At 38.0% G+C, this 21,008-nt stretch overlaps 1 protein-coding gene across 21 annotated transcripts in view; it reads left to right on the top strand.

The window, feature by feature from the left end:
* The window catches only part of Inpp4b (inositol polyphosphate-4-phosphatase type II B), a 752,337-nt gene that overhangs the window by 360,060 nt on the left and 371,269 nt on the right, over positions 1–21,008 (top strand). For 15 of the 21 annotated variants that reach the window (XM_031340446.1, XM_031340445.1, XM_031340449.1 and 12 more), the window contains one exon: positions 10,015–10,078. The exons of 1 other annotated variant lie outside the window; for it this stretch is intronic. The gene's annotated coding sequence lies outside the window, so the exon portion shown is untranslated. Of the gene's footprint in view, positions 1–10,014; positions 10,079–10,935; positions 11,122–19,332; positions 19,475–21,008 lie in introns of all 21 variants that reach the window. 5 more of the 21 variants (XM_031340451.1, XM_031340450.1, XM_031340447.1 and 2 more) reach the window with 3 other exon arrangements.

The raw sequence follows: 21,008 nt of genomic DNA on the forward strand, positions 1-21,008 counted from the left end.
CCAGTCTATTTGGAGTTCTGTAGGCTTCTTGTATGTTCATGGGCATCTCTTTCTTAAGGTTAGGGAAGCTTTCCTCTATAATTTTGTTGAAGATATTTGCTGGCCCATTACATTGGGAATCTTCACTCTCTTCTCTATCTATTATCCTTAGGTTTGGTCTTATTGCGTCCTGGATTTCCTGGATGTTTTGGGTTAGGAGCTTTTTGCTTTTTGCATTTTCTTTGACTGTTGTGTCAATGTTTCCTATGGTGTCTTCTACCCCTGAGATTCTCTCTTCTATCTCTTGTATTCTGTTGGTGATGCTTGCATCTATGACTCCTGGTCTCTTTCCTAGGTTTTCCATCTCCAGGGTTGTCTCCCTTTGTGACTTCTTTATTGTTTCTATTTCCATTTTTAGACTCTGGATGGTTTTGCTCATTTCCTTCACCCATTTGATTGTGTTTTCCTGTAGTTCTTTAAAAGATTTTTGTGTTTCCTCTTTAGGAGCTTCTAGCTCTTTACCTGTGTTCTCCTGTATTTCTTTGAGGGTGCTATTTATGTCTTTCTTAAGATCCTATATCAGTATCATTATAAGTGATTTTATATCTGAATCTTGCATTTCTGGTGTGATAGTGTGTTCAGGACTTGCTATGGTGGGAGAATTGGGTTCTGATGATGCCAAGTAACCTTGGTTTGTGTTGTTTATTTTCTTATGTTTGCCCCCTGACATCTGGTTATCTCTAGTGCTACCTGCCCTTGCTAAATCTGACTGTGATCCTGGTGGTATCAGAACTCCTCAGAGTCAGGTTGTCTCTGTGATCCTGTGATTCTGAAATCCTGTGACCCTGGGCTTGTTAGAGCACCTGGGAGTGCAGCAGCTTCCTTGGGTGTTGTGGGACTGGCTGCAGAGCTTGTGCCCAAGTTCCTGCTCAGGACAACAGCCCAGAGAGGCAGGAAGGAACCTGAGCCACTCTGGTGGTAGAGTTCCTGTGTGCTTGGTATGGCAGGTCCCAGTTACTCCTGGTGTTGGGACAGATATTGGGTCCTCCTCACCTCTGATCCTGAGAGTGTCAGAGTGCCTGGGAGTGGAGCTCCCTCTGGGTGTTGTGGGACTGGCTGCAGAGCTTGTGCCCAAGTTCAGCTCAGGACACCAGCCCAGAGAGGCCAGAAGGAACCCAAGCCACTCTGCTTCTCTTCAGTCTTTTAAATGAACTTTCTTTTAATATTGTGTGTCATATATGTAATATAGTACAATTACATTTACCATCGCTCTCCCTCTTTTTTTATTTTTTTGGGTTTTTTTTTTCAAGACAGAGTTTCTCTGTATAGCCCCGACTGTCCTGGAACTCACTCTATAGACCAGGCTGGCCTTGAACTCAGAAATCTGCCTGCCTTTGCCTCCCTAGTGCTGGGGATTAAAGGTGTGCACCACCACCACCCAGCTAACTTCACTCTCTTATTCATTCTTTCTAAGCCATTGTTTCTTTCCAACTAGACTGTCTTTTATATGTGTGTGTATGCACTGTGTATGTACAAGTACACACTGAACCATCATTGCTGTGTTTATATGTGTAATGGTCATGGACGATCTATAAGACAGCATTTCCCAGTGTTTCTTGGTTGCTCTTATATTTGTCTTTAATGATGTTCCCTAAGTCAATAATGTTTTAAACAAAACATTTACTCCAAGAATCAGAATGCGAAGGATTAGGTTTGTGGCTTAATGGCAGCAATAAACAAGTCCCAGAATTCACCTCCTCCTCCCACCAAATAATGAGAGAGAAAGATTCCTAACCCATCATCAGTTCTACACCCAAAGTAAAGCTTTGTAACAGTCAAATATCAAGACATAAGATATCTGACATGCTTCTGGAGTGATAGTTTAGTGGATTCATTATCACTGGGGAAGATAGTTTGACCAGCGCATAGAGTAAAGTGATTCAAATGACAGAAAAGTGACCAGACACATGACATATGCTGATTGTCTTAGTCAGGGTTTCTATTCCTGCACAAACATCATGACCAAGAAGCAAGTTGTGGAGGAAAGGGTTTATTGAACTTACACTTCCACATGGCTGTTGATCACCAGAGGAAGTCAGTACTGGAACTCAGGCAGGTCAGGAAGCAGGAGCTGATGCAGAGGCCATGGAGAGATGTTTCTTACTGGCTTGCTTCTCCTGGCTTGCTCAGCCTGCTCTCTTATAGAACCCAAGATTTCCAGCCCAGGGATGGCACCACCCTCAAGGGGTCCTACCCGCCTTGATCACTAATTGAGAAAATGCCTCACAGCTGGATCTCATGGAGGTACTTCCCCAACTGAAGCTCCCTTCTCTGTGATAACTCCAGCCTGTGTCAAGTTGGCACACAGAACCAGCCAGTACACTGATATTCAAAGGTCTTGTCTAGCTAGAGAACCTGAGCTGTGCATAGTGTTTTAAGTGATGCTACAAACTACTGCTAAATATATTTTCCCTTTAATATGAAAAGAAAATTCCCATTGGTTCATATCTGTATATCCATGGCTTTTAACCACAAACATACAATCTACTCTGTATTTTAAAATGTATTTCTTCAATGTACTTATAAAATGTGTGTGTGTGTGTGTGATGAATAATGAAGAAAAATTGTCTATGTCCACTAAAATAAGTAGCAGATGTATAGAATTTCAGGCCTAAAGGCCTTTCTCCTAGGAGCTCCAAGCAGATATGCATGATGGCTTTGTATTGCTTCTTGCCCACCAGCATTTGCCTAAATACCAAACACAATGCCTGAGAGTCTCTGAGAGTCTCTGCTTGGTTGCTTCTTAGAGCTGGCAGAGGTGTCACTTCCCAGAATAGAGAGCCAGATGGCTTCTGTGAAGCATATGTTCTGAGTCAACCCTATGTCCTACCACATCATAAGATCAGGCCATATACTAGCACTCAAATTCAAGAAAGAATCAGATGCAGGTTTCTGCTATCTGCCTTGGTTCTACATGAACAGTGGAACTTTTCCAAACATAAGAGCCATGCTTCCCAGGTTCTGTGCAACAAAACAACCACATTGGTCTACCTCCACTAAGCTCAGATATTATCATCTCAGTTTTCTACTACTGTTAGAGTTGGCTCTTGCTCAATAAGCAGCATAAATGCTACAGCAGCAGTTGTGAAACCTTACTGTATGATAGATCCTCTTAAGACTGGAATTTCTAATTTTGTTATTACATAGAGAAATACAATTTGCTATTATTAATATTGCTACATCATTATTATTAGCTGCTCATATCACTTTATAGATAAGAAAACTTATTAATATATTAATGGGAACAGAGATGGAAGGTTGGGGTTCTCTGGGGTCTTACTGGATGTAGTACACCATTATCAGAAAGCGGAAAGATGACTGATTATTGTTATGTAGACTCAGCATTGCCCTATGAGCCTTTGTGAATTTTTGACTCTTCATGAGTATCTGTATAATGTGGTGATAATATTTAACTATATTAATATAACATACATCTCCAAATATTTTATATTGTTAATATTTAGACACATTCTAATTTTTCCTTTTTAATGTATACTGCAAAAATTTCATACATTCTTTCTTTTCTTTCTCTGTTCCTTTTCTTTCTTTCTCCTTTGTTTTGGGATGGATCACACTCTCTAGGTCAACTGGCCTGGAACTCTCTCTCTCCAGCTCTGGATGGTTCCACCTCTGCTGTGAGCTTACTGTCAGGCTTTCTAATGCATGATCTAGGTGTGAGCTGCCACACCTGGCTTACTTTCTGCCTGTATTTCTGTTTTCTTCCCTAGAATAGAATCTTATAATTAGAAGTGCTTAAAATTGCCACATTGAAAGTATGGATGCATGTTTTCTGAAAAGCCATTTTCTGGGAAGCCAGTGCCACACTTTTGCTTGTACTATTATGAAGAAACAATTTTGTAATCTCGCCTGTTATTATTCTGCATGCCTGTCCCAAATGTTGACTGTGGTGCCTAAAAGACCATGCTGAATGCTTCACAATGGGTTACCTAAAACGTATTTGATGGCTGTTAAGATGCAATGTGCCTGGTATGAGGACCATCCACTAACAACATGGAGTTTGAGTGACTCTTGATGCTCTGATACAAGCACGAGGACACTCTGAGAAAGTGTTTCAGAGTGCAAGAAAGTGGGGTTCAAAGCAGCTCCAAACTCAAATCTTCTTTCTTCCTTGCCAATATGTTAGATGAAATATTTTTGGCCATTGCTTTACTAGCTATTTCCTTGTTTAGTAAAGAGGTCAAATACTTGCATTCTGGGAATATGTTTGACTTATTTTATTAATTCTAACAATTTTTGAAGTATTATACAGTATTCATTTAGGAGTTATGTTTCCAAATTTAAATTATCCTTTGACTACTTATCACTTAGTATTAAACATTTACTTAAAATACATTTTAATGTAGTAGAGTAATTACAAATAGTGTCTACTTCTATTTTGAAGTTTAAGTGAAAGGACTTTTCTCTAGTATAATGTGCCTGACGTTTTCTTTGTATAAGTGTAGAGGTTTCAAAAGTACCCTTGAACTCTATTAAACTTATGTTAATGAAATTCATTTACTTTTATTTTTATTTTGTATTTCTTTGTGTTTACCTCCACAATATACCTGCAATTTGTAACCATGATGAATATTACACATTTGCTTTTCTTTCTAAAATGTAAGCAATTTTCTCCACATCTCCTCAACAATTTTCTTCCTTCACCATTCGAGTTCTTTTAATGCACCCTTAATTTATGTTTCTCTCTGTCTGTTTCCATGAACTCCATGTCAGTTTAAATTAAATTATACTAATGAAAATAGTAATTAATTTTGCCTCCTCCAAAATTAATCTGAGGGTGAAGTAATATGTTGTCATTTCCATATGTAATATGGTTGTACATGTCAGGTGCTACATATTGTTGAGTAAAAGGATGAATAAGACAGTACATTTGGCAGATTCCCATATGGTATCATAAATATGTACATTCCTTTCCAAGTCATTTCTTTATAGTGTTGAATGTTGTATCACAATGACATATTTTATCATTAGATCAAACATCTTTAGCATCCATACTCAAAATTTTCTTTATGATTTGCAGCTTCAATGAACTCCAGAAAATTTTAACTGTAAAATTACTCCCATTAGAATTTTTGCTTGAATTATTTTAAAAATAGAAATGAATTTGTGTAAGAAGTGATATTTTATTGTAAATACTTTCTCATTCATGCCTGCATTATTGTGCCTTAGTTCTTTTTACAGCTTTTTATAATTTTATTTACACAGCTATTCATAAGTTATTTTATTGATTTTGTTGTTACTGCAGCAACAATTCAGGTTATTATTGCTACTACTGGGAAATCACTTTCATATAGTTTGAATGGTTTACTTTCTATTTCTTACTATTACATAGAAAAGTTATTGTGGCGAATTTACCTTGCATCCTGGGAATATGCTTGACTTATTTTATTAACTCTAACAAATTTTGAAGTATTATACACTTGAATTAAGACCATTTTGAGGTTAACCTTTGTGACTGCTAAATTGCACTTTGCTCTTAAAATAAATTATGGAAATTAGGCTACAGTAGTAAGATTTTAGAAAGTTGCTGTAGGAGATAGAATTTTTCACCTTATTTTAGAAGGGGTTAATTATAAAAAATATTCAATGACGACATATAGATATCATGTGAAACAGATATATAAATCCCAGCCCTTGTAGGGAACAAAGACTTGATTTTTTTTTTCTGGGATACTGGAAGACTTCTGTATTTCAAGATTCCCTGAGGCACTGGTTTCATTCTGTCTCTGAACATTGACCACTTCTCATCTCAATCCTCCCAGCTCCTATGGCTAGCATATACCAGAACCTTTTACTGAGGAGGCTCTTGCCCCCAGATCACCCAGATATCCCCGGTCAGTGTAAAGCATAAGAGATTCAAGTGTCTTCCATGGAGCAGCATGTGCAACAGTTTTCAGCGTGTTTGATGTTGGGTTGAACCATGTAAGCCTAGGAATCTACTGTAGAAGGGAAGACAGAAACTAAAGGATGTACCTGCCTCTGTCATGGAAAACACAATCCCAGATGGTGCCATTTCCACCTCTTTGAATGTGACACATCATAATCATAAACAATAATCTTCAATATGGTCTAAGATCAGGAAGTCACTTCTAATAGAACTTTGCTGTTTGTTTTAAAAGAAATGTTCATATTCTAATGAGAGAAATACCTTACTCAATAATTTATTGAGAAGGTAATGATAAGTGTTAAATGAGACTTACTGTTTTCAACAACTTCTTTGGTGTGTTTGTTTAGTGGGTCTATGGCCTTCAGAAGATTAGAGAAATTATTAGTTCTGGCTACATCATCATGTGATGGAGACTGACAAGCAATGAACAACACCACAACCAAGACAAAATAAGCCTGAGAGAATCAGCTACTTATAACAATAAAGGTTTCTGCATCATAAAATTTTGTTCTTTGGACTACTTACATTATTATTCTGCAATTCCTTTTTCTTGCATTAAAAAAAATCATTTAAGGACATGTTGGGACACTATGTATCACACGCAAGTATGTTTATATCTAAGCAGCTATACTGTATTTGTGTGGATAGACTCATCACAATTTTTAATGTAATGGTATTCACTTTTTGTGATATTTAGGACAGGGCACTGACATATGTAATATGTACAAGGGAGCACAATGTTAAATTTCTTGGTGATATTTAAAGGATGGATAACTTTTGGCATGTTCAAGTGTTAGCATGAAGTTACCATCTCCGATACATAGCAATCATGTCCAATGAGACCAGAGTGTCTTTTGCAGTGTAGGCCAGAATAAAAGCTTAATATACCAAACATATGGCATTTTTATGTGAATTGTGTATTACCTTTTGTTTTACATCTACTTAGCAACTGATTGGTATGTTACATTTTCTTCAGTTGTAATGTTTTATCTAATTTCTTATTATAAAAATTCCTATCACTTATCTTCAATCCATTACTGGATCTATCACATTTGAACCAGATCTTTTAAGAGAATTAGAGATGGAATATTTTCTTTCTCAATGTAGGCCTGGTCTGATATATGATTTACTTCCCTGTAGTTTAGTTAATTGTCTAAATTAAAAGCCATTTGACATTGGCTCTTTGTATCAGTGTATTTTACATCTTTGAGCTTATCCTTGACTCTAAAATATTTTTATTCTATCTGTGCTTATAATTCACATACTTTTTCGGTATTACATTCTAAATGATATAGCATATCTATTTTATAGCATTGACCTTAAGTATTGTTAATTATTATTATTAAGATACAACTTAAAGTGTAGATAGGTTACATTTTGTCTCCATGCAAATATTACATCACTTTCTGGAAGCAACTTGCATATCTGAATGTTTTGGCTTTTAGTGTGGCCTGGGAACCAATCTGAAAATGAGATCACATGTTGCACCTGCATAGCTGTCAGGACTGGAAGAGTTTTGTTTTTGAAGTAATGAAACAGTTAAAAAAATATTTAACTCAATGAAATATTTTCCATTTTTTATTCATTCTTATATATTAATCCCAGAACCTTGACACATGCTAGTTTATTATAACTCTTAGAGATAAAATGAAATATTTATAGTTAATAATGAAGATAAAGATTTGAAAGTTATCTTTCCTTATTGTAAATACAAGGAATGGGCTAAGGTGGCATTTTAAAATATACTTATGCATGGCATATAAAAATAAATACTATGATTGTAGAAAACATTGAATATGGGTAAAATGTTCAAAACATTGATCAATAACATTGTGCTAGAATTCATATACTGATTCCAACTAATGGCCGGACTGTGACTGCACCATGTGACCTTTCTTTGCTCAGTTCCTTTCCTATACCTATTCCAAAGTCAGAAAGTACTTATGTCTCCGAGGGCCACTCTAAGGTAGGCACTAAAAGCCTTCCTAATATTCAGAAAAGCTGAACAATATTGCCATATTTTACAAGAGTAAAAGGATGTAAACTTGAATCTCTGATAGGAGAAGATTCATGAGGCTACTCAGAGAATGACTTTTGGTATCTCTTTCTGATGGAGTCGTGTATGCCCATTCTCAGAGCTCTCAGCAAAGAGATGCAACAGGGATAAGTTATGGAAAACCAGGAGAACTCACTTGGGCTCTGAGCTTAAGTCTGAACTGAAGTTAATTACATGAGCCTACAGGGTGAATGACTGACTTTAGCTGTCTAGACTCCAGTGTCCCTTTCCCTAAAGCATCATCAGGTCTTCATTCTAAGCCATGCTTTGTAATACACTCACCTGACTACCTGGAGCAACAAAGAGTAAAGCATCATCCGTACCAAGACATGCCTTTAAAGAATTAATTAAAAGTATCTCATATAAGGTGTCCTATATTTTCATCAACCTTCATCTCCAATTAATTCATTACTGTTTTTTTGTCCCTGGGTTAGACTGATATTTCCTCTCCCAGCAGTCATTAATTACATGTTGCATTAATTACATTAATTACACCCTTTTCCTCAAGGAGGGGGTGTTGTGAGATCACCCCTATTCATATTTGTATGTCAACTGGTATTTTTATCTTTGAGATCTTGTTTAAACAACCATGTTGTTGAGTTTCACACATGCAGCTCTCTGTAATACATAGAAGGCATTAAGTCTCAGCAGATTTCCTGACCCTTTGGTCCTTATAATTTTTCTGGTCCCTCTTCCACAGTGCTCCTTGCTTTCTGTGTAGGGAGCTGGTTAAATATGTCACTTGAGCTAGGCACCCCACCATCATTCTCTGCATTGTGACCAGCTGTGCTTTTTTTAAGCACAGAGAAGCTTCTTTAATGAGAGACATGAGCTACATTTACCTGTTGCTCTAAGAATATGCATTTAGAATAGTGTTAGAAATGATACTTACTCAAGAAATGTCAGTAATAGGTGCTCCTTTAGTCTCCATAGCTTCACATCCACAACTAGTTGGCTAGGTTTCTACTACAAAGCATGAAGCCCCTCCTACTGAGTGCATCTAATGCCCAATTAGATAGGTGTAGATTACTCCTAAGATACAAGTGCCAGTGTTGCACCTGGCTATCTCTTGTTATGCTAGCCATTGTGGTTCTTGGTGTCACAGCTGGGTAGGACTATTGATTTTTTTCCCTTGAAATCTTGCATAAGACCTTCTAGTACTATGAAAGTCGGTAGACCTTAGGGAAGAGACTTTTGGGTTGTATCTAGCTGGATTACTTCAAGTCCTTTGTCTAAAGTGTATGGTGTCTTCAGTAAGGGAAACTCATTTTCAAGTTCTCTGAAGCAATGAAATGCAACAGTGATGCCTTTATACACATACACAAATACATGCATGTATTATGTAATCTTATGTAAATGTAAAGCAATACTATTCCCTATGTCTTTTTGTGGGCATAAAACCTAGAATAAATATAGATACCAGGAAATGAAAAGGGGCTATGATGTGACAAGGGAAGCTGTAGGCAGATGCTATGAATAGGGGGAAGGGATGGTAGGGGGAGGGTTTTAAAGATGAGGAAGAAGGTAATCCTTGGAAGATGAGAAACAAGGTACAAATGACACTAAGGTCTGAAAAGTCCAGACCCTCTTATCAGACTCTTTTAAGAGTTCAGGGGTCACTCCCAGCAAACCAACTAAAGGCTGATCTTGAAGGCAGGCATTTTTGGAATATGTAGGGTTTGAGCAATATAGACCTACTGTGTTGACCTCACGTTGGTCTGTGGTTATGAGGAATTAATGAATTAATCTATGCATATAGAGCAGTGTCTGGCAAAGAACAGTACCAGGCACATGTGAGTAGGACATAAAAGACAATGATAACTCTTCTAGTAAACTCTTTGGGTTAAAAGGTAATTAACTCAGACTAGAGTAATATTCTATGAACAATGTAACGAGTCTTCCATGCTTATAATGTATTTATTTCATATATTCATGGATGGATATTTTAATAAGCTGAAGTATGTGTGTGTATAAAATAAAACATTCTAAAACTTTGTTCTTTTGTACTTTACAGAGCCCTAAAACCAATGAAACAATAATCAAAGATCCAAGGTATTGAGGAATACAACATATATCAGGTACAGGAGTCATTCCCCATGACAATACATAATAAGCATTACAATGATAGCTGTTCAAGCATATCGCTTCTTTGTTAACAATCTGTTTTATAGAAGTGCTTGTTTGGTAACTTAGATAGCTGTGAATGCATACTGAAAGGCAATTGAGCATATTATGATGATAAATTAATTGCTTTATTTATATTAAGGTAATATTTGGAAGCTTCAGGTACTGCAGATATAGATAGAAATGTGAAAATTAACAAACTATCATTACTCATTAGGAAGCGACCTCTGAAAGGCTTTTACAAGACTGAACACCACAAGCATATCCATTCTTGCCTTCACAGTACTTAATGTCCAGTGGGATAAATGACATAAGCAAATATCCATATGTGAGAAGAGTTTATGATTAAATACTATTAAGGAAAAGTGCAGCATTCAATAGGGCAATAAATACACTGAGAAAGAATGGAAGAGTTTACTGAGTTTGGATAAATAGTCTTTATTTTCTGGGTGTCTTTTAAATTAAGACCTGAAATGTGAGCATAAAGATACTCAAGAATATTGAGGAGCATGAAATAAAAATGGAAGAAGGTAGAAGCATAGGAAGAGGATGAGGAGTAAGAAAAGGAGAAGAAAGAAAGAGAGTGGAAAGGAAGGAAGAGGGGATGAGAAAAGAAAAGGACTAAGAAATAAGAAATAGAATGAGTAGTGGGCATCATTATGGCTACACAGGTGGAGACAGACATGAGCTAAGTCTATGATGAACAAAGAAACCAGCCTGGCATGACAGGGTCTTAATATCTATCATAAGGTGACTCTGGACCATCTGCCTTGGTAAATTTAACATGCTTTGTTTCTGTTGTTGTTCCCAGTCCATGTATTTTCTCTTGATTCCCTGCATAGAGATGGTTTCAAATCTCTCCCTTTCCCACAAACTTTGCATTTCATCTCCTGGGGAAGCACAGTGAAATTGGGTCACTGCTGATCAGAGGAGTGTCCAATGAGTTCATTCCTTTGGATGTGACTTCCCTGTAGCATCATGCATAGCATGGTTTGAGGTAAGGAAAGTTTGGAAGTATCTGAAGACTGAAATTATTAGCTGTTTTAAACACAGATTAATAGCTTCGACTCTTTATATATTGTACAAAAAGCAAAATCAACACACACACAGACACACACACACAGACACACACACACAGACACACACACACACAGACACACACACACAGACACACACATACACACTCACACACACCACTATTATGGGACTTTTTGGGGGACCACCAGTTCCTGAATAATGACAGAGAGACATTTAGATTGAATACCTAGGCCTTATAGTTAGGCTCATTCTCAACTAGCTTGTAACTTAATAACTCATTTATTCTATTCTGTGTTTGCCATGTAGCTCATTAGTTCCTCTCCCAGAAGCCTATCTCTTCCTGCAAGTTTCATCTTCTACCTCCTGACTTTGCTACAGGCCGTCAGATTTTTAGTTTACCAAATTAGGTGAGAGAAGAAGTGTTTACAAAACTCTGAGATAAGTAATGGTTAACAATACCAAAACTTGGCCTGTAAACAGATCTCTGATGGTTTAGAAATTAGCATTTGTACATTACAGAAATAGTCTTTACCTAGTGTATAAAAACATCACTCCAACTCCACATAAACACACACACACATACACACACATACACACACACATATATACACACACATACACACACATACAAATATACACACACATACATCAGCAGATGTGTATATGCAGACATGAATTTTAATGTTTAATATTGTGCATTTATGTGTTCTACTTATCTTAATATTTCCCAAATCTATTTATAGGACTGTAGTGAGAGCAGGTTCATTAGATTCTCTTGGGATCTGTTTATTCCTTTACACCTGAGCCTAGTATGCTTTTAGGAACTGAGGCCCACTTTATGTTTATGAATACTAAACCAGTCCAGGTAGTTCCCTACAATACAGATAATCCAAGCCAGGATATCTCCTCTCCTGGGTGGTTTAGCTCCATCTAGCACAGAATTTTCTTGCCTACATTGTATAGCTAGTTGCTTCAAGTCCTCAGAATATTTGAAAGTGAAGAGATAGCCTAAGGTGGAATAAGGTTCTCTGAAAAAGAGCTTAACAAATAATTTTTATTTTTGTAGTACATATTTTCTTTAATTACATTTCAAATGTTATCCCCTTTCCTCATTTCCTCTCCAAAAAGGCCCCCTAACCCATCCTTAGCCATGTTGTTTTTTTTAAAAGTCAAATCAACACAAGGAAAACCACAAATTTACTGCTTGCATCTCAACTAACCTGACTCATTTCTTTCTACCAAAAATGTTTAGTCTTAATTTTAAAATGCTCATAACTTAAGCCTACCCCCTCAGTCCCTAGATCAAAGGAGCTTCCTGTAGCAGGGCAAGCGGGTAGAGCTGATGCTTAGGTTCGGTTTGTATGTTAAAGAATTCTTGTATAAGCTGGGATTCCCTACATTAGGTGACCGAAGTCCCAAGGACTATAGCTCATTCACACTTTACCAAGAGAAAGTTTACCACTTCTGTATATGAAAGCCCATGCGTTTTTATAGATGAATTTAACATCTTGATTATTATTGAAAAAGAAGAAGAAAATCACAAATAATTCCCCAAAGCTCTGTTTCATCTGCCAAAGGACGTGAGACGGCTCCCTTTCATTATTCCTCTTCTCATTTGCTCTCGACTAAAGAAGCCTTTCAAATATGGAATATAATTAGACATCTTAATTGAAAATAGTTTCATAACACAAGGAAAAGAAAGTCAAAGGGTCGACATGGATATACATGGAAGCAAACAAGGCAGAAAACAGAAAGAGTGAGCTCACCCATACTGAGTGAGCACCAGTAAGGGCCTGAAGGGGTCTCTGTGAAGTTGCTATACAGCTGCAATGTGCACTTACTGAGACCCTTTCTCAGACGAGTGAAATCTCTCATTCTCCACAACTTATAATTCCCTGAGTTTTTATTTTCTTTGTTAGGAAGAACAGCGGTCTTCCCTTCTGAAGCCTTAGATACATATTCTCCCTCTCTGTGCTGCCCTGGACTCTCTTTAACTATTTTCTACATTTCATACACATCTTTATCTTCAGATTTTCTAATTTCATTTTTCAGTATGATTTCTATCATGCCTGGTGTCTCCGATTACATACTGGCTGGTGCTTCATACCCAACCTGGATGCATATTAGCGAACACCAGAAAGGAAACAGCAGGAAGCCAAACCAGAAAGGATGCTAGCTTTGTGGAGATGTACTATGATATCTAGTACAGAGTGTCGCCAGAGTGAAAACATGGAGACTGCTTATCGATTGTGTCCAACTCAGGCAGACTCAAAGGCAGATTCATTGATCTTTTCATTCAAACTGGCTCTTGCTGATGTTATAATGTTATAGATCCTTCCACGCAGGCTGTATGCACCACTTATAGTCAAGGCAGTGTGGTGCTAAATTGCACATGGCACTTTGAGTCTTACTCAGTAGGTGCTCAGTGTTTGGTTCACTGAGTGATCAGTTCACAGTATCACAGAACAAATAATTCCTCTTGTGCCACTCTTTAGGTTAAAAACCATGCCTCACATAAGGAGAAAGTGATCTGAGTCTCCTGTGAATGCTGCCATTAGATGACATCCCACCTCTATGCTGCTTCCATCATTGTTGGTCACTTTGCTGACATTCATGGACAGTCCACATCCTTAGCCGTTTGTCTTTGAATTCATTTAGAATCCGCTCTTTCTACTGACTTCCTTATCCTTTTTCTCTTTCCTTCTCACTCTTTCTCCCTTCTTCCTTTTATTTGTTTCCAAATTTTTGACATACAAATCTTTTAAATTCCTATTGAATAGCAAATCCATGGAGCATCACTAGGTGCCCCATGAGATCACTATTTCACTACTTTAATATTTGCTTAGTTTTCAGAAACTATGCTGTGTTTTTGATATCAATAGAAATTGCGCTCAACACTATGAAAGCCTAGTGACATGCATGTTCATGCCTCTTCCTTTTCTCTCTCATCTGTATCATCTTATTCTTTCTTTCCATGCGAGTGAACCTCGTGAAAACTCTTGATTTGCTCCCATCCTGATACCTGCATTACTGGAGGGAGGAATTCAACCTGTGAGCATCAAGGCAAAAGACTTGGCAGTGTCAGGATAAATGGGTTCTCGATTTCCTGTTTATATTTTTCAGAGCCAGGAGCCAGACCTGCTACCCAGTAGAACCTTGGTCCATTGAAAGTTTCATGCATCTTTTTCCTTACATCTTTCCCTATGTTCCTCCTTTGGTTTATAAGTACCATGTGCATGATGTTGAGAACAATTTCTGTATACCTGCTTCTTCTACAGTCTCCTTACCTCTTCTCTCGACATGAAAGGGTATACCACAGATAAAGCTTGAATGGTTCTTGCTTCAATGATCCTTTAGAATGCATGGCATTCACTCACATTTGCTTCTGGTCACTGGGAGAGTCTTTAGTTGCAATAATACATCCTGCTTCCAACATGACACCTAAAACGTAGTGTAGGTTAATATATTTAGTTGTTAGCATGGTTTAATATATGGGAATTAGCATCTTCCTAATATACAAAAATGTATCCAAGGAATAATGTGGTGAAATAAATTCTCTGAGAAGCCTGAGTAAACAGAAGAGCCATGGAAAGCTGGGCTGAGAGTTTTTTTCAGTGTTTTAAGCACTTGCTGTTCACTTGGTGAGTGGCTACAATTACAGATGCCATGTGAGAGGAACTCCAGCATATACACCAGACTAATAAGGTGTAAAAGAATATAAAGAGGGCCCAGAATAGCAGCAAGAAGTATTTAAACAAAGACAAGATTATTACATCAATAAAAGAACAGAGACTAGTGAGGAAATGCTCACAGTACTTCTCAGGGAAATGAGGAATCAGAAGTTCTATGTGACAGTGATGAAGGCAGAGGTGTGTGGAGGACAGAGCAAGAAATGAAGCAAGGGGAGTGCAGAGAGAGGGGGCAGGGAGTGGGATGCAGAGAGAGGGGCATGGAGAGAGGAGTGAAGAGAGAACAGGCAGGGAGGGATGCAGAGGGAGGGGTGTGGAGAGAAGGGGCATAGAGAGGGGTACAGAGAGAGTGCTGAAGAGAGAAAGGTCAGGGAGGGGTGCAGAGAGAAGGGTACAGAGAGAGGGGTGCAAAGAGAGATATGGAGAGAGAGGGAAGGGAGAAATGCAAAGAGATGGGCAAAGAGAGGGTGGCAGAGATAAGGGGCAGAGAGAGGGGTGTAGAGAGGGGTGAAGAGAGAGGACATGGAGGAGTGCTGAGTGAGGGGTGTGGATAGAGGGGGCATGGAGAGGGTTACAGAGAGGGTGCAAAGGCAGGGGTACACAGAAAGATACAGAGAGAGAGGGAAGGGAGGAATGCAAAGGGATGGGTGAAGAGAGGGTGGCAGAGATAAGGGGCAGAGAGAGGGGTGCAGAGAGGGGTGAAGAGAGAGGACATGGAGGAGTGCTGAGTGAGGGGTGTAGATAGAGGGGGCATGGAGAGGGTTACAGAGAGGGTGCAAAGGCAGGGGTACACAGAAAGATACAGAGAGAGAGGGAAGGGAGGAATGCAAAGGGATGGGTGAAGAGAGGGTGGCAGAGATAAGGGGCAGAGAGAGGGGTGCAGAGAGGGGGCTATAAAAAAGGATGCAGAGAGAGGGGTGTGGAGAGAGGGGGCATGGAGAACAGTGCAAGGAGGAGGGGTGCAGGGCTGAGTGTAAATCCTCTTGCAGTGCTGGCAATGTTAATTTAAGTACTGAAAACCAGTGTTCGGGAAGACTGAAGAGGAAACTTTTCTATTTGTACCATGCACTTTCTACATGTTTGGTGCTTATTAAATGCACATCATACAAATGGCAGGTATATCTTCACTTCTCCTCATGCTAGAATCAAAGAAGTCATGAAATTGACCTTTACAAGCCATCAGGAAGGTAGGCAAGGAATAGTAGTAAAGTTGTCTCATGACTTTTGTTTTATATTATTCAGGCATAAAGTGAGTTCTCAGTCCCTCCATGTCTTAGTGCCTGCCATTCCTTTCTGATCACAGAAGACAACTCATGATATGGATAGATTATTAAATCAATCCAACGCTCATTCTAGCTGTGATATGTCCCACACATGAATTTATAGGTGCCATAATGTCCTTGAATGTGACACTTCACCCCTGTTCATTTTGGATCCAGTTGTTTAGTGACTAAATTTCAGTTGCCCACACTGTATATTGCTTCTCCTTATGTTCAGTGTAGAGTGATTTTACTAAGTAAATATTTTAAGATAAGATGTGTGCTTGTATGCCCATCAGAGAGATAAGAATTTAGCAATGAAAAAATGTGTGATGCATTCCACGTCTGCTTTAGGCCACAGGAGTGAGAATGCTTAGCCTGCCACGTTATATCCTTTGTAGATAACCCTGGGCACTATGTGAACTTCTCTGCAGAAATAAAGCAAAATTCCAATAGTTATACATGGGCATTTATTGTTTCCTGACACAATAAAAAGCAGAAGACAGTGTTTGAATTAAATGTTACTTGTCTAACATTGAAAATTTAAATTTCATAAGAAAATGAGCAATGAATCATCAGAGACTGCAGATATTTTGGTCAAGCTACTTAGAACCTAAAATGTATCATCATAAGCAATTCAATGAGCTCTGTGAATTAATAACCTTGATGTTGTCTGTATGAGGAATTTTTGGGGGATATAATAAAAGCTTCAACTTTCATTTTGCTTAGGCACATGAAACCTAACTGTTCTTGGATATGTATAATGTCTATGTATACCTATACACATATATATAAATTTGTGTGTGTGTGTGAGTGACCACACTTAGAAGGATTTTGAAACATCTGCCATACTTTTCTAGCCTTCTCCTTGAATAAATGTAAAATAACCTGTGGTCATATAATAATCTCTGTACATCCCTGCTCTTGAGACACAGTGGAAATGGAGTGTTAGATACCATATTTGCAATACACACTTTGAAGAAAATATCAAGGAAAAACCTTTGCCATTTAAATATAGATATTAAAATCTCATTGTTACATCACTGCCTTAAGTTTTTATACATATTATTCTTAAAAGATAACAGAAGAAGCCATTTGAAAACCAGTAAGCATTCAGGATGCTACTGATATTAGCCATCAGGTTCGATTCAAAATGAAAGAACTTGGGATATTGCTAAGGTGTAAGAACACTGGCTTGCAAGCAAGAAGCCCTGAATTCAATTCTCAGCACTGCATGAACCCAGCTGGCAGTGTCTGGCTGGGCTAGGTAATGTAGGAGGATCTCAAGTTTCAAGGTCATTCTCAGCCTTGCAGTGAGTTCAAGGTTAGCTGAGATAGACAAGATTCTATCTCTAAAAGGAAAAGCAACAACAAACTCTGGTGTGAAAGTTGTTATAAAACTGTTACAGGGGTTACAGGGTTTAAGTAAGGGGACTCTCTCTCCCTCTCTCCCTCTCTGCCTCTCCCTCTCTCCCTTTTTCCCTCTCTTTCCCTCTCCCTCTTTCTATCCCCCCCTCTCCCTCTCTCTCTCCCTCTTTATCTCCCTCTTTCTCTCCCTCTTTCTCTCCCTCTCCCCCCCCTCTCTCCTTCTTTTTTTAATTAATTAAAATCCAGCTTGCCACATGAAGCTGCTGTAGAAAAATTGTTGTAAAATTTCAGGACATTTTTTTAGCATTCATTGGAAGTTCTTAGATTTTTTTAGATGGTACATGAGTGGTAGATGGAAATGTCACAGGCTAAAGGGAGGATGCTACAAAAGCTATTTTAGAACAAGGACCTGTTGTCCGAGAGCTGGGTCCATTTCTGGTTCATTTCTGGGTCTTGGTGTTGTCCTCTCTTCAGAGATAATCATCCCAAGTTCTCATAGTCTGTTAACTCTACGTTCCATTGAAATGCATGAGTCTTGTGTTTTATTTTTAAAATATCTTTGTTTTGTTTCTTTTACAGTATTAGTGCTTGAACCCAAGGCACTGTGCATGCTAGCCAAGCTTGATACCACAGAACCAAACTTCCAGACCCTGTTCTTCACAAGATTGGTAGAAGTAGAAATATCATAAATGTCTCAAAGAGGAGATAGAGACTAGACGAAGCATACATTTACCATTCCTCGGTGTGCCTTGCCTGTTGCAGATGACATGGAACCAGTTAGGAGGGCAGGCAATACCCAGTGCTCACAAACACGTCTCCTCAGTACTTTACCTAATACAGTATTCTACCTAATAGGGGTACAGGCTCCTACTGGCATCCATTGCTATTTTACTATAGTCTTGGCTGACCATAACTTTTCCTGATCTCAATTTTCAAATTGTCACATCCAAGTTTATGAGTATTTCTGCCTTTCACTTTTCTGGATGACATCGCCCTTATAAGGACCCACTATTTCCTCAAAGGAGCATAAAGTCTGTATTATAGAAAGGAGACTGTATCTTTTTGCAGGCCTGCAAGAGGCCCCCTAGGTTGCTATGGCTTCATTAAGATTCCAGATGCCTAACTCTGATGTACTTCTCACAGTGATCACATTTATTGGTCATGTCCCTGCTCTCTGCAAACTTTCCTTTAGGCACATTATCTCCCTCTGTTCCCCAAGCTCTGACTGCTATACTTTTAAGTGATTAGATGATTTAATTTCCATAGAAAATTCCTCTATAACACCCTTCATGCATAGTTTCTTTGTCATTTAGATGCTAGCCAGTTTTAGCTGCCCACTTATCTCCTGATTGTGCTTTGAAGTTCTCATCATTTAGAATGGAATACTTTGCTCATCTGCCACTAAATCATATCGTCCCCTTTCGATAGCTTCCCAATTCAGCCGAAAAGGCCTTCAATTTTCTTATTACTATCACGTTATTGGTTTCATTTTTCCTTCAATGTGTCATGAGACAAATTATTATCACTGAGTCAGTTGTACTCTCTAGGCTGCTCAGTCCTTTGGGAGGAAGCTACCAAGTAGTTAAGCTGTGGCTCATTGCCTCCTAGCGCCCCCCACTGTCTGTGGTCCCACGCACAACCTACTCAGTGCTCACAGTGGCCAGCTTAAGATTTCATTCACCTAATTAAAGCTCCATACACTTCCATTTTATATCTCACCAGCACATGGCTTTGCCTCTTTTTAGTTAAATAAATTCATAAGAATATATAAAAAATAAAGGAACAAAGAAAAATACAGTACATTTTTTTAAATGGAATTTAAGAAATCTCAAAACTTCTGTGTTCTGTCCTCAGTCACATTTCCAGTGCCCCCCTCCTTCCCACCATCAAGGCGGTCTGACTTTTACTGGTCATCCTGTGTGTCCCTGTAGTTGTGTCTCACATCTGTATACTGTGTAACATGAAGCTGCAGATCACTATTTTCACAACTTAAATGGTAAGAGTGTTGGCTTATATGTTTTGAATCTCTCTAAACATCTTACCACATCTTGTTTTCCTGCTTGCCCTGCCTCTGGTTCTTCTTTTCTTAATAGTTTCCGAGCTTTATCTTTTGGTTATATGAAATAAATATTTACTAACTTTGCTGCCAAATAGAATGGGAACTTCCCAATATGCTGATGTACTTTCTTAGTAATGGATATTTGGCTTGTTTGCAACATTTTCTTTTTTATTGGAGCTTCACTAGTGAACATTTTCCAAATGATTTCCTTAAATCCATGTATAAGCATTTCTTTCCAATAACTGCTTGAAAGTGGCATTGGTTTCCCACTTTACCAGACATTGTCAGCTTGGCTTTTAATGGCTTTGACTTTACCAGACATCACCAACCTGGTTTCTGCTATGGCTGGCATCAGTTTTCAGCTACAGACATATGTAGTCAACTTGGTTTCTGCCATGTCTGACGCTTGGTTTCTACTCTGGTCGATGCCACATCAGTGCAGAAACTTCTATGACTTAAGTTCACCAACATTTAAGTTTTGAAATTTAATAATGTTACCTTTTGATGGTTATATCTCATTTACTTTTGCCAGGTGGCTAGTGACTGAAAATTGTCCAATGTGTTTCTCAGTCAGTTCTGTTTGATATATTTGATTACTATTAGATATAATTGGAAGGATTTTATTTCTGATGGAGATTTTTGCCTGTTGCTATTCATTTACTGGCATTTTAAATATTTCCAGAAAGGTAAATCTTCTTCTATTATAATTGTTATCTATATTTCTGTCTTCTTTATTCCACTTCTGTAAGTGTAGTTTGACTTTTTCTATTTATAAAGTACAAGCTTAGATTATGGATTTGTGATGCCTTTTCCTAATATATGCATTTAGAACTATTGCATTTCCTCAAGAATATTTTGATATGTAGTATATAGACTTTCCTTGGTTTCAAATATATAACATGTATCATTATAACTTCATTTTTGATTCATGGGTTATACGGAAACACATTATTTAACTCCAGTTACTTGGAGGACTTTCTAAATACTTTTTACTGAGTATTTCCCCATATAATTTTACTGTGGCAAAAATTATATTTTCTATGAAAATATAATTTAACTTTTAACTTGCTAGCCTTTATTTTGTCCACAAACATAATCTATCTTAGTGAATTCTTCATGTTATTTTGCAAAAGAAAATGTGAGTTATGCTGTCAGGCGTAAAGGTTTGTTGGTGTTAGATAGGTGATTTTGTTGGCAGGATTGTTTGTATCTATAGTGAAGGGGAACATTGATTTCTTAAGGTATAACTGAATTTATCTATTTCTTTTTCTGGATCTGTTGTTAGATTTCTATCAGATTATTAACATAAGACTTACTTAGGCTTATTTTGCCTTTTGGTGGTTAACATTTTATAACTAACAACGAGCCTGTTAATATTGGTAGATATAAAATAAATTGTGTTTAGTATTTGGGAGGTGACCCCAGCCTTCTTCCGAGGAGTGTTTGGGAGGTGACCCCAGCCTTCTTCCGA

This window comes from Mastomys coucha, unplaced genomic scaffold (assembly GCF_008632895.1).
Source record: "Mastomys coucha isolate ucsf_1 unplaced genomic scaffold, UCSF_Mcou_1 pScaffold22, whole genome shotgun sequence".
In the NCBI taxonomy this organism is placed as follows: domain Eukaryota; kingdom Metazoa; phylum Chordata; class Mammalia; order Rodentia; family Muridae; genus Mastomys; species Mastomys coucha.